Raw genomic sequence first — 12,841 nt, forward strand, 5'->3', positions numbered from 1 at the left:
TGGTGACGGTGCTATTCTCCAGTCTATCCCCTGTTCCCTCTGGCTGCAAGTTCTTTCCATTCCTATTCTCCCTTGTAATCCTCTTCAACCCATCCTATATCATACTGGGGCTCATATTTGGTGTAGTCTCCATTAACTCTTCCCCTTTTCCTATAGGACTAGCCGCTCTTCTCTTCTTCCTTGCCCTTCCACCTTCAGTGACTACCTGCTGAGCCCCTTCTTCATTTTCCAACTCTGTAAACCTATGCTTGAGCTCTATTTCTCCTTCACTAGCCCGCCTCCTGCCTGGTTCTTTTAGTCACATGCTTCCACTGACCACTTTCCTCACGTAGTCTCCCCTCAGAATTCCCCAGTCCTGCTTCCATCTGCAAGTCTGAGCTTTTCCCTTCAGATACCTCATATCTTTGCTCCATGATCTGCTCAAACCCCTTCCTAAACTCAACCAGACTTTCCACCTGCATCTCCAAACCTCAGATCTTTTCCTCCATCAGCTCTATCAGACAGCATTTCATACAGACAAAACTCTTACCAGGTGCCCCCTCCAGGATCATGTACATAGCTTCCACATCCAGTCATCTTCATTGTATCTTCCACTACATTGGTCACTCCCACTGCTGCCTCTGTATCTGTCATCGCCTTCCCACCTAAATCCTGTTAATCTGGGAAACACAAACCACACCAAAACACCACCACCCACAGCAAAACCAAACCACAAACAAGCACCACAAGACAAACTCCCCTGCTTATAGCTCTGTTTGCTAGCTCCTGTGCCGCTGCAGCTGTCTGTGATATGAGTTCATTGTTTTTCATTTGACTTTCAAAATATGCTGTGCAAATATTTGAGTAACAGTACCTCAAAAGGCAGAAAAGAGCAAAAAAAATGGTTGTTTTTCCATATTCAACTTTCAAAATCATTTTCTTTCTTTGTGAATTTTTAACAATATTGAAGTTAGTGAAACAAGACTTTTTTTAAGATGTGATGGTCCAAGTATAAACAAACTCACCTTGTATAAACACATTAAAATACTTTATATTTACTCCTCAACCATGTAATTGGTCTTTTTTTATCTGAAATCTGAAGAATATTCCCATCTTGCATGTTGAGATATAATCTAGGTAGGGCTTCTTCTGAATTCTGTACCATTGTTCTGGAATGTAACCAAGATTTTTCAATGGTGAACACAGAATCTGCTTCTCAAACACAAAAGGGCAAAAATGCGATGTGATGGGATATCAAGTTATTGAAGAACCTTAAATATGCATTTATGCGCCGGCCCCTGTGCACCCCCCTGGCTAACCTCACCACGCTCAGGCTCTGCGGCTCCCAGCTCTGAGCCTGCTCTGGGAGGGGCAGTGGCGGCTCACACTCCTGGGAGCTGCAGAGCCCGAGCACAGCGAGCGGGAAGCTGGCGGGTGCACGGGGGCCGCCACCCACATGCATCTGCTGCAGCCTGCAGGAGCCCCCCGGGGGAGGCGCCGGGCCGCAGCCTGGGCAGGAGGGGCAGGGAGCACGGCTGCTCCCCACTAGCAGTGCCACTGCCTTTTCAGGGCTGCTCCGTCCCCGTCCCCCCCACCCCAGCGCTGCACAAGCTCCTCCATGGCTGGGGCTCGCCACACCCGCAAACCGACGCTCTGGCTCTCCGGTGGCTCGGGAAGGCGCCTTCTCCCTGCCGAGCCAGGGCACCGCTTTTTGGCGCCCCCAACCACTTCGCACCCTAGGCAATCGCCTAGTTCGCCTTGTAGTTGCACCGGCCCTGGGGCCCAGCCAGCCCCACTCAACCACACTGAGCAAAGCCTCCACAAGCTGAAAGTGAGGCTTAAAATGTGAAGCAGAACAGCTCAGAAGCAGGCAACGGAAGGGAGCAGACGGCTGCTCTGAGGGCAAGTACAGCCCAGGAGCTCATTGCCTGAGACCTGACAATGAAGACCTGAGCAAACCTACAAAGAAGAGGCAGGCGACTGATTGATTGTGCAGGTCATAGACTTTATTTGAGACTATTTGATTTACTCTGTGGGGAGAAGGAGACATGGATAGGAAATCATCCAGGGGGTGGCTCTTTCACACCTCAAGGTGCAGAGCATAGCTGCCCACCGTTGGACTCTGGACCAGAGCCCAGTAGAGGGTGGGTCCAGGCTCTCCTACCCCATTCCAAAAAAGATGTGACAACAACAGGAGCCTTCCCCTCAGGGAATAACCAGTTGGTGAAAACCTTGATCGTTCAAGGACCCAGACCCCAAAGTGCCCCTGTTAAAGGGAAGGACGGAAAACCCTGAGAGCTACAGGGGACAGGGGTTTGTGAAGGACAGGACTGTATTTTCAACAAGAAGACCACCTGCCACACACCAACCTGACCACTAGGTGGCACTGTTGGTTGTTGCTCACCTTCTACAAGCAGCTATATGCATAACCCAGACATGGAAGTTAGTTATTATTCTAGGAATAAAATTAATCTGCATGGATAGTTGTGAGGTTGTGCAATCGCCATTGTGGGTCAAGGGGCTTAAACAGACCTAAGTGCAGGCCACTCCCCTTAACCCATTGGCCCTGCCCTAAAACATCCTTTTGTTACTACTCACTGAGGGCCTATGAGGTGGTTTCTGTGGAGATTTTGGCAAAAGCAGGACTCTTCCCATTTTCCCCATCTGCCGGCTGGTTTGCTGGCATGTGCAATGGTCAGAAAAAGTTAACATTTCATTTTAATATGTATTTCACAGTGTATTCCCACTGAAAAGTGGTTCTATTCCTTTTGGACTAGTTGGCTATGCAAATAAGGGTACTAGTATTCCTTTCATAAACTTTTCAGTCTCAAAAACAGAGCATTATGAATAAGAAGTTCTGAGGACACTTACTTTTGAGAGAAACCTGAAAATCTGAAGATACTTCTTTTCTTTTTATGCTCTTTTTTGTGTCTACTCTCCAGCTATAGTCTTTGATTCAACATGTAAGAACTAGTAGCCATAGTTCCTGAATAGAAAGTGCTTCCAAATATTCATTAAGACATTGATGCTAATTTCTGTACATTCCACATACACAAAGCTCGGTGGCCAAGATTGCTAGTTGGAATGGCCTCATACTTAATGTTTTACTCATGATGTCTCTGACTTGAGGAGGCAGGATACCCTTGTCTGGCCCTGATAAATGTTGCTGAACGATTCTTATCTGTGTATCTTCATTGGGAGTATTACAAAGATTCACCATTTGGACATCTAGACGTGCACTGAGTGATATGTAGGACAGATCAGAACAGAGAGTAGTCATGATAAATTTGCAGTTAGGTGGTAATGTAGTGGATAACTAGAAATAATCTTTTACCTAGTAAAAAAATTCAGAGAAAGAAATATATATTTAAACAATAATTGCAAAGCTATACTGATGAACTGGCTCTTTGCAAACTTAGCTTAATACATCCTCACAGTGAGGTGCAGATGATGCAATGCAGTCTGCTGGTGATGTGCCCTATTCACGCACAGTTATTTAGCCCCTTCTTATGCAACTTTCTCATATTTTCTTAAGAGAGTTATGGCAAATATAATAAAAAGACTCCTTAGAAGTAATAGGCTACAATCAATTTGCCTCAGTCGTCATTGCCTGAATTAAAAGGCACAATACATGAGGTTTAATGGGAGAGCAATCTTACAGTCCACTAGGGTGTGCTGCCATCCCACAAATACCTCACAGCTGATTTCACAGCATATTCTATGCTCAAGTGTTCAAATCATGTGTAGGCTTTTTGTTAGAGAAGTAAAGATTGGGGCTAAGGGACAACGGAAGCCTAAAAATGAACTTGTGGTTATTTCTAGCCAGAGACGCTTCAGAACTAAAATGTAAGAATTTTCCACTAGCAATACTTTCGACAAGCAACATTTTGGTAAATGGATGGGTGTGAAAAGAAATCTTTCTTCCAACCAAGCATGTCATCATTACTCCATTATTCCCACACCAAACTATCTACTGATACAATAAAAAAGGCAATTAATCTCTGAGTTAATTGCTCTTGAAGAGAGAAAACTGAAATTAAACGTAAAATAAAGACTGTAAAAGTCAAGTATGTGCTCTCAGGCTCTTCTAGTTCAAAGAGCAAGTGCTATGTGTCTCACTGGAAAGCCATAGATTTCACTCTCCAGTGCCTGTGGCTGATTTTTCCAATAATTTACACTGATGTAAATCTGGAGTAACCCTACGGAAGTTAATGGAGCTACACTGATCTAAAACTAGTATAAATGAGAGGAGAATTAAGCCCCCTATTTTTAGCCTTTGTAGTTTGTGAGATATCAGACTTTAAACCTATCACTGGCTCAGGACTGTATATAGCCCATCCTAGCTCTTAGGGCAAAGATTTTTCTGTGGGGAGGAGGAGAAGGACTTTTTTAAATGGCAGTCTTTTTAAGCTGTTCAAGGTTTTAGAATGTTAGAATAAATTCTGGTGTAAAGGGTATAGTAAGCAGACTGCAGGTGAACTGATCAAAGGACCAGGATAAATGCCATTTGTCTATCACATGACTACCGTAATTACTTGGTTTTCCAGGTCCTGTGGACCCCACCCCTTTAGGCTGGGGGGGATCCTTTAGCAGTGGGTGGGCTTTGTCCGCCCACTTCCTGGATCCCAATAAGCTACTCTGCTGTACCCAACTGGTCTGAGTCTATCACAATATATATATATGAGTGTGTGTATGTTAACTGAATGTATTATGTTCTTCCCACAATTCTGTTCAGCCATGTCAAGTATGCCACAACACTTTTTTTTCTATCACATGACTATTAGCACCATATATGTGATACATATTCTTATATAATGTATGTGAGCCTGGTCAAGAAGAGAACAATGTGGGAGTGTGATGGAGCATACCTACCCTACACCAGCTCCAAGAGGGCTTCGCCCACCCACTTCCTGGATCCCAATAAGGACCAGCTCCAAGAGGGTTAACTCTGCTTTGCAGGCTGAGGAAGCCCCGCCCCTCTGACCTTGCTGGGCATGCTCATCCTGGAGGCAGCATATAAAAGGTAGCAGTCCAGGTCAGGCTGGGCAGGCTGCTGGAGTAGAGGGCTATAGGCCATGACTGTGGGATCACAGCTTGTAGCATTCCAGACAGACTCCAGGTTGCCTGATGTGCCCCAAGAAGGGACTGCATGGATGGGAGCCTTGCCATTTGAGGACCTCAGAGGAACTGGGGAGCTTTGATGAGGGGGAAAGGGTAAGAAGCAGCCCAGGGGACTTAAACTTTTTGCTGGTGAGTGAATAGGGGAACCCATCAGTGTGTTTTGGGAGGATCCCTGCTGACTTGGTGGTGAGCACCCCCACCACTGCCAGGGCCCTGGCTGGGACTTGGAGCAGCAGGGAGGGCTGAGTCCCCTTGCTTGGGGTTCCACACACCCCTGAGTGGTGCCCCCACTCCCCCCCAACAGGCCATGCAATCCCACAGTGGTAGGCCAGCTTTATGGATGCTGGCCATTGAGCCATGCTGCCCTGAGTGGTAGGGTGACCTTATTCATGCCAGCCACTAGTCCATACTACCATGTTTCTAGCAGAGGTCATTGCATAAGAACTAACTGGCTGCAGTAAAGCCTTTTCCATTCTTTTGGACCACATGTGACCTGACTCCCTGTGATAGAGTGTACCTACCCTGTGACAGGGAAAGACTTTAAAATTCAAACATGGGGAAAGCAGTTCAGGGATTGAGGTATCAATAATAATGAAAATGGATAAATCTCACATGATAACATTGGTAACAGTCCCTGCTAGGAGTCCTGTCTTCACAGCCTTGGGTAGTTGTGCAGCAGCAAACACAATAGAGTAAAAGACATGATAAAGGTTCTAATGCTATTGTGTGTTTCTAGCCTTTAAAAGCTTTCCATCAAAAGAGAACTTTTAAAGGCATTCAAAGCGACTCTGCTAAATGGAGATTGTTTTATTGTTACTTCATTATCCCAACACCACTTCTAACCCTCAGTTGTCTCTATTTGTCCACCTGTTATAGCCTGTTTACCACCTATACTGTAAGCTCTCTGGGGCAGGGTCTTTCTGTCCCAAACTGTCTTGCAGGTGACATTTTAACCTTCACTCAGCAATGTAAGAACTAATATTTGCTATATTTATAATTAAAGCAAGCAACTATGTAATGCCACATCTGTGTTGTGCTATACAAATAATAAGCTAGCTCCTCAGCTAGTGTTAATTGGCATAGTTCCACTGACTCCAACTGAGCTCTGCTGATTTAGACCAGCTGAAGGTCTGACCAAGTTTGTGTAGATACCATGTAGAAATAGTGCTTCCGTTGCAATAGCTGCAGTTGCCAATCTGGATAAACAAAAACAGAAGTGATACTATTAAGCAATAAGAAGCACTCTTTGAGCCAAATTCTCTGCTGGTGCAAATGGGCCAAATGTCATTTAAGTCAATGGAGCTGTGCTGATTTACACGAGCAGTGAACGTAGCTGGTTTTTCTTTTCGGTCTCCTCCTGAACTAAGGCCGCAATCCAGCAAAGTACTTAGGTACATGCTTTGCTTTAAGTATGTCCATGGTCTCACTGACTTAAGTGCTTTGTTGGTGCGAGGCCCTAAAGGAATTAATAAAAAAAAATGGCCAAGCTGTTGTGGAGCCAAAACGACTTTGCAGCAGATGCTACATCTTGTGTGTTTGCCGTGGTTGTCCGGTTTGACCTAAAATCTTTCAGTTATAGAGGATAGAAAATCTGATCTCTCAACTCATTTGAGAGAAATGATATTCTTTGTTATGTGTGCTCTCACTCTCTTGCACTACAGCATGACTGTAACATATTTCTGCAGGTGTAGATAACCAGCAATACCAAAACGTAAAGACTGTTGTTTTTTTTAAAAAACTCTGCGTTGTGCAGTTAATGTATCTGTACTACAGTTATTCCCCTAGGTAGAATTTATCTAAACCTCACAAGTTTTACATTCTGCATTGAAAGACCATTCATTCCAGTAAGTTCATCTATTCCAGGGGTGGCCAAACTGTGACTTGTGAGGTGCATGCGGCTCTTTTACAGTTAAAGTGCAGCTCGCAGAGCCCCCCATTCTCTGCCTAACAGACTGGGGAAGAGAACTTGGGGCCTCTGCCCTGCGATGGGGTGGTGGGACTTCTGCCAGAGATGACTGCCTGCTGAGTGTGGGGGAGGCACAATTTAGAGGTTCAGCCCCCCCAAAAGCTTGAGTCACATACCCCAGGCACACTCCCTTCTTACCCTCAGGGGCCCCCCCTGCAGCTCCCAGATGTTAGCTCTGAAGGGAGGGGCCACTGCTTTAGCTCCCAGAGACAAGCAGCAGCAGCAGAAGCTCTCCCTCAGCTCCCAGCTGTTAGCTGCCTCTCCCCATGGCTGCAGCTCTTAGCTTGCTGGCTCCAGCAGTTGCTGTGTGGGGAGAAGGCCCAGCAGCACCATGTGACTGAGCAGGGCCAGCAAACCCTGGCAAAAATCGGGGGGGGTGAGGCATGTGATCCCATGTGCCTGCCCCAACATGTTGCTTCCAGCTTCTGCCCAGTATGGAAGGAGGTTTTGGGGCTTCAGCCCCATGGGTGCACCTGCTGGGGCTTGGGACTTCAGCAGAAATGGGGTTTTAGCCCTGAACCCTGGCAGGCACATCCCACAGGGCTGAAGCCCCAAGGCCCTCCTCCCCCCAGGGCTGAAGCCCCAAGCATTGGCAGGCACGCCCTGACTCTCAAATATCTGAAGATTGTTGTATGCAGCTCAGAGGGTCAGTAAGTTTGGCCACCCCTGAACTATTCCATTCCATCTATTACACGTACACATGGCATTAAGCTGATAGATGCCATGAAGACTTCAGCATATACTAGGGTTGCCATCTTTCTAATTGCTGGTAACCAGACCCCCACCCCTGCCCTGCCTCTTCCCCTGAGGCCCCACTTCTTCTCTGCCTCTCCCCTGCCAAGACCCCACCCCATCGCTTGCTCCTCTTCCTCCTTCCCCACCTTGCTCACTGGACTGTCTCAAGGAGCCTGCCTGCAGGTAGGAGGCGGCCTTGGCTGAGCAGGGGCTGGCACAGATTAAATGACCCAGTGCCTCCTCCCACCCTGTGGTAACCAGACTTCTTTGGTTTGGGTGCCATGCACGGCTCAAGCAGCAGCACAACGCTCCAGGGACATTCCTCTGGCAGCTGCAGGGCCTTAACCAGGGTGGGGTGAGCGGAGCAGCTGCCTAAGATGCAAAGCAGGGTGGGAGAGGTTGAAAAATGAGGCAGACCAAAAAAAACTGCAGGGCTCTACCCCCTATAATGGGACTGGGATTCCGCATGTCCTGTTACCATACCAAGCCAGGCACCCAGCTCTGTAGGCAGCACCCCCCCAGCAGCAGCACAGAAGTAAGGGTGGTATGGTAATGAGACCCATGGGATCCCAGTCCTGTGGCAGTGCTCTACCACCTATTTTCTTTTTCATCCACCCCATTTTGCGCCCTCCCTTGCTTTGCACCCTGGGCAGCTGCCCTGCTCACCCTGCCCTGGTTACAGCCCTGATGGATACAACTGTGTTGACAATCTTAAGAAAATTTTTTTTTTTTTTACTTTCATAACTCATGTACCAAGCCCAGAGGTGCCAGAGCTATGAACTGCCAACCCTGATCCACAGTAAGCCCCAGCACAAATTCAGCACTGCCTATGTCTTATACAATTGTCAAAAGAATACTTGCTTTACAGAAATAATTTAAATAAGTCTTCAAACTGAAGACTATCACATTTCAATACACTTCATTTTGGTAATGCCTGGAAAGTGATTGAGTTCTCACCTGAGAGAGAATGTTCATTTTGAATGTCACTAGTGACAAATGTATCCAAGATCTCAAACTGCCTTCTGTTCATCAGAGGGCAAAGATAACTTACCGCTTTGCAGCAAAAGCTTCATAAGAGCATTCAAGACTGTGTTCATGACTTAAGGAATAAAAGAAACTATTAGAAAAGGTTTGCTAAACTTTGAAGACTAGTTTAAGCAAAATCTCTTAATTTCTTAAGAGATCAAATTTCCTTTTGGACTTGGCACACACTTTCTTATACTATACACTACAATGGAACATTGAAGTTCACTTTCATTAATGTGCAAACAATATAATCTAAGTAAAGCAATTAACAGTTATACTATACTTCAGATTATGCCATGACCTCTACATGAACAGGACAAAGCCTAGCTTTTTTGATTTCCTAACTTTTTCAAATGTTTTCTAACAAACAATAATTCTACTTTTGTGTAATTATCAGAGTTGGGTAAATGCACTTTTTTGCAAAACCAAGTTTTTGCAAACTTCATCTGTGGTTTCTTGGTTTAGCTAATCCAATAATAGAGTTGGTTTGGATCTGGGTTTCATTTTAACTCAACCCCTGAAAATCAGAGGAATTGAGATGAATTATTCCAATTTCCTATATCTCAAAAGATTAAGCTGCAAAACTCCCATAAAACTTGTTACAAATAAAATTTTATTCACAGGTGTATAGGTGCCACTTTATTCTGCTCTGAGTTCCCATCTCCTCCAGATACCTGTATGTACTCCCACAGCATTTGTACTCTTTATTTAGGAAACATTTAGAAAACTCAACCCTGAAAGTTGAGTTCTAGGAATGTCGTACTTCTTTTGTTCAAATTTCTGAATAACATATTTTCAGGCTTCAAAGCAGGAAAGTTTCAATTACATCAGACCAGTCTTCGAAAACACTCTCCACATTCACACAGCTCTCTAAGATCTGACAGGTAGTCCTTTATTTATGATTCTGGCTTTGAGCTCTCAATCTTAATTATTCATAGTCACCTTCACATGCCTGCTGGAAAAATATTCTTCCCTCTTCATCTGCAGCATTCAATAGTTTGTCATCAGTGTAGCAATAGCCTCTGAAGTAAAAATATTGAAACTGCAAATCATTCAGAAAAGCTGCATGGATTATTTCCATCTCAGGCTGCAGTGCTGGCTTCCTTCATGAAGAACCCAAGGATAACCATTCTTTGCTGCAAAATAGAGATTGTTTTCTACTTCGGATAAACTTTGAATGTCAGGTGAACAAGGAGGTAAGGACATTGAGTTTTCAGGATGAAACTTGCCATATGTCTGGCCCAGCATGCCCAGTTATGTAGTCCAGACAAAGCTTTAGCTGCTGACAGACTAGACAGGAATGTTTTGTGAAGTCTTGAGCAGGATGGATTTTGTACCTCTTCTGTTGACCATCTCCGATCAATAGCTTTGAAATATGTCACTCGTGAAGTGCAGAGTTTATTAAGTCAAGGGAAAATGTTTGCTAAGTAATCTTTCTTCTTGGAAGTCCTTTACTGTTGATATATAAGGTTGAATAGATGACAGTGTGTGAAATGAAAACCATGGTCTTCTCTTTCTTCACTTAAGCACTCTGGGGTATGGGACATTTCCAATGTCTTATTCATATGCAAAAAAGGACTTCAGGTATATTGTAGTTCAACACTTTTCAACTTCCAGTGCTTCTAAAACATTAAAGCAGGGAAACATGGAGACACTCAGGCTGCCAGCCTTTCTTTGCTCTGAGTCAGTACTGAGCCAATATCCCAGCATGGGTTTAGGGGACACTCTACCGCAGGCAGATCCAACTTTCAGGTTATGCATATATGGATCCCTAGTAGAGACAACTGCCCCTGCATTTCCCCTTGTGGTCCAGCAAGGGCACCCACTCTAGGCTCCAGGCTTCCCCAGCTGTCACCCCAGTTCTCTTGTGTAAAGACACTTGTTTCTCTCCCTTGTCCTAATGGGAATATTTCCAGGCTCCACAGTTCCCAGACTACATTTTGATATCCCCAGCAAAAGACAGGCTGCCAGAGCTCTAACTAGACATTTTAATGGCCCAGGATGAGAAAGCATATTTGCTCCCCCTGCTGAGTTTTTTTCAGCAATTCTTTGCCCCGTTTTTCCACCCCTGCAGCTTTGCACCTTGGGCATCTGCCCTGCTCGCCCTACCCTGCTTATGGCCCTGCAGCCTGCCTAACCAGGCCTGCTTCTCTGAGACAGTACAGAATGTAATTGCCAGTTAAGCTACCACACAGCTTTTTCTAAGAGAGCATATTTATTCTCAAGGTAAAAGCATTATAGAGGAAAACATAGTAAAACAATAAAAACCTATATGCATGCTAATAAGATTACGAGAAATAACCCCAACCTTCAACTCCAGCCAGTGTATAATCCTTCACACCCCCACAAGGATTTTTTGTAGTCACATGTTCATAACCGCTTTCACTCAGAATAATAAAACAGACTAGGCTAAGTCCTTCCAACCCATCTGGCCCCCTGTGCACAGATGGTCCTGTCCATTCCTTGGATCAGTAAGTTCTGAGCCAGTTTTTAACTCAGGCTATTTAACCAATAGTCCTCTCTTTATCTGTTAGTCCCTGGATAAGCTACTTTGAACCAATATATGCAAGCCTCTGTCCAGGTGGTGGTAACTCCTAGGCAAATTTACTCAGGTTGTAATATTTTCTAACTACTGCCCCCCACTGCTCTTAGTTTCTGGAGGGCTGTAGTCCCTCTCCCCCATTTTTTATTTTTAAAAGTCAACTCCTAAAATACTTGAATTTAATTCAAAAGGATTTATAATATTGTCCTATCTATCACAGTCATTAAAGCTCCTCTGACACTTTTAACACACTAACCCCTATGTTATGACCTAATTGCAATTTGAGTGTACTCTGCCCCAAAAACACCCAGCAGTTTCTGTTAGTGACCCTGTTGTAGGGTTGCCAACCCTCCTGCTTGGGCCAGGAATCTCCTGGAATCACACTCTCTCCCAGTATTTTCCACTGAATGCATCCGATGAAGTGAGCTGTAGCTCACGAAAGCTTATGCTCAAATAAATGTGTTAGTCTCTAAGGTGCCCCAATTACTCCTTTTCTTTTTGTGAATACAGACTAACATGGCTGCAACTCTGAAAACTCTCCCAAAGGCTACTTCAGCCAACACGGGAGATTTTTGGGCACTAAAAGTCTGGCGCAGCAATGGAGCTAAGGCAGGCTCCCTTACCTGCCTTGGCTCTGCACCACTCCCAGAAGCAACCAGAACCATCCCTACCAGAGCCTGCCCTAGCCCAGAACCTGCACCCAAACTCCTTCCCAGAGCCTACACCCCCTCCCGCATCCCAACCCCCTGCCCCAGCCTGGTGAAAGTGAGTGAGGGTAGGGGAGAGCGAGTGACAGAGGGAGGGGGGATGGAGTGAGTGGGGGCAGGGCCTTAGAGAAGGGGTGGGACAGGGGCTTGGCCTCAGGGAAGGGCGGGGGCATGGGTCTTTAGGTTTGCACAATTAGACAGCTGGCAGCCCTACAGTGTTGTCTTGCACTTTGTGGCCCAGAGCAAGATTAAAGTGGGGAGGGGGTGTACATGGTTCACACACATTCAAGCTTATGCAAGGCTCCTACTATGATGATGACTCCTGTCACAGGGAGCCAGCTGCTACACCCAGTGGACAGGCAGAGTGGGCCACCCTCCAGGATTGTCCTGGAGTCTCCAGAAATTAAAGATTTATATTAAAGCTTATGGGGTGATGAAACCTCCAGGAATATAGGTAACCCTAGCCATATAGGGTACAAAAGGCAGGGGCTACGGGAATGTCACTGCTTTGGAGTGGCAGACGTCAAGAGCACATTTCAAAGGGATCTAGGAGCCCAATGATGCAACTGGGGGCACTTTCACTGTCTTTAGGTGCCTAAATACCTTTAAAAATCTGGCCCTAAACTACTGCAGAAGTTGGGGGCCGTGGCCTTTGTGGCCCAGCCAGAGCAACCAGCGCTGCGGGTCTGCCCTCGCCCTCCAGGCACGTCCCAGAGTCAACGACAATGCAGAGGCTACAGCTACCAGCAAGCCAGGGGCGTTCTG

Source organism: Lepidochelys kempii, chromosome 1 (genome assembly GCF_965140285.1).
Source record: "Lepidochelys kempii isolate rLepKem1 chromosome 1, rLepKem1.hap1, whole genome shotgun sequence".
NCBI lineage: Eukaryota > Metazoa > Chordata > Testudines > Cheloniidae > Lepidochelys > Lepidochelys kempii.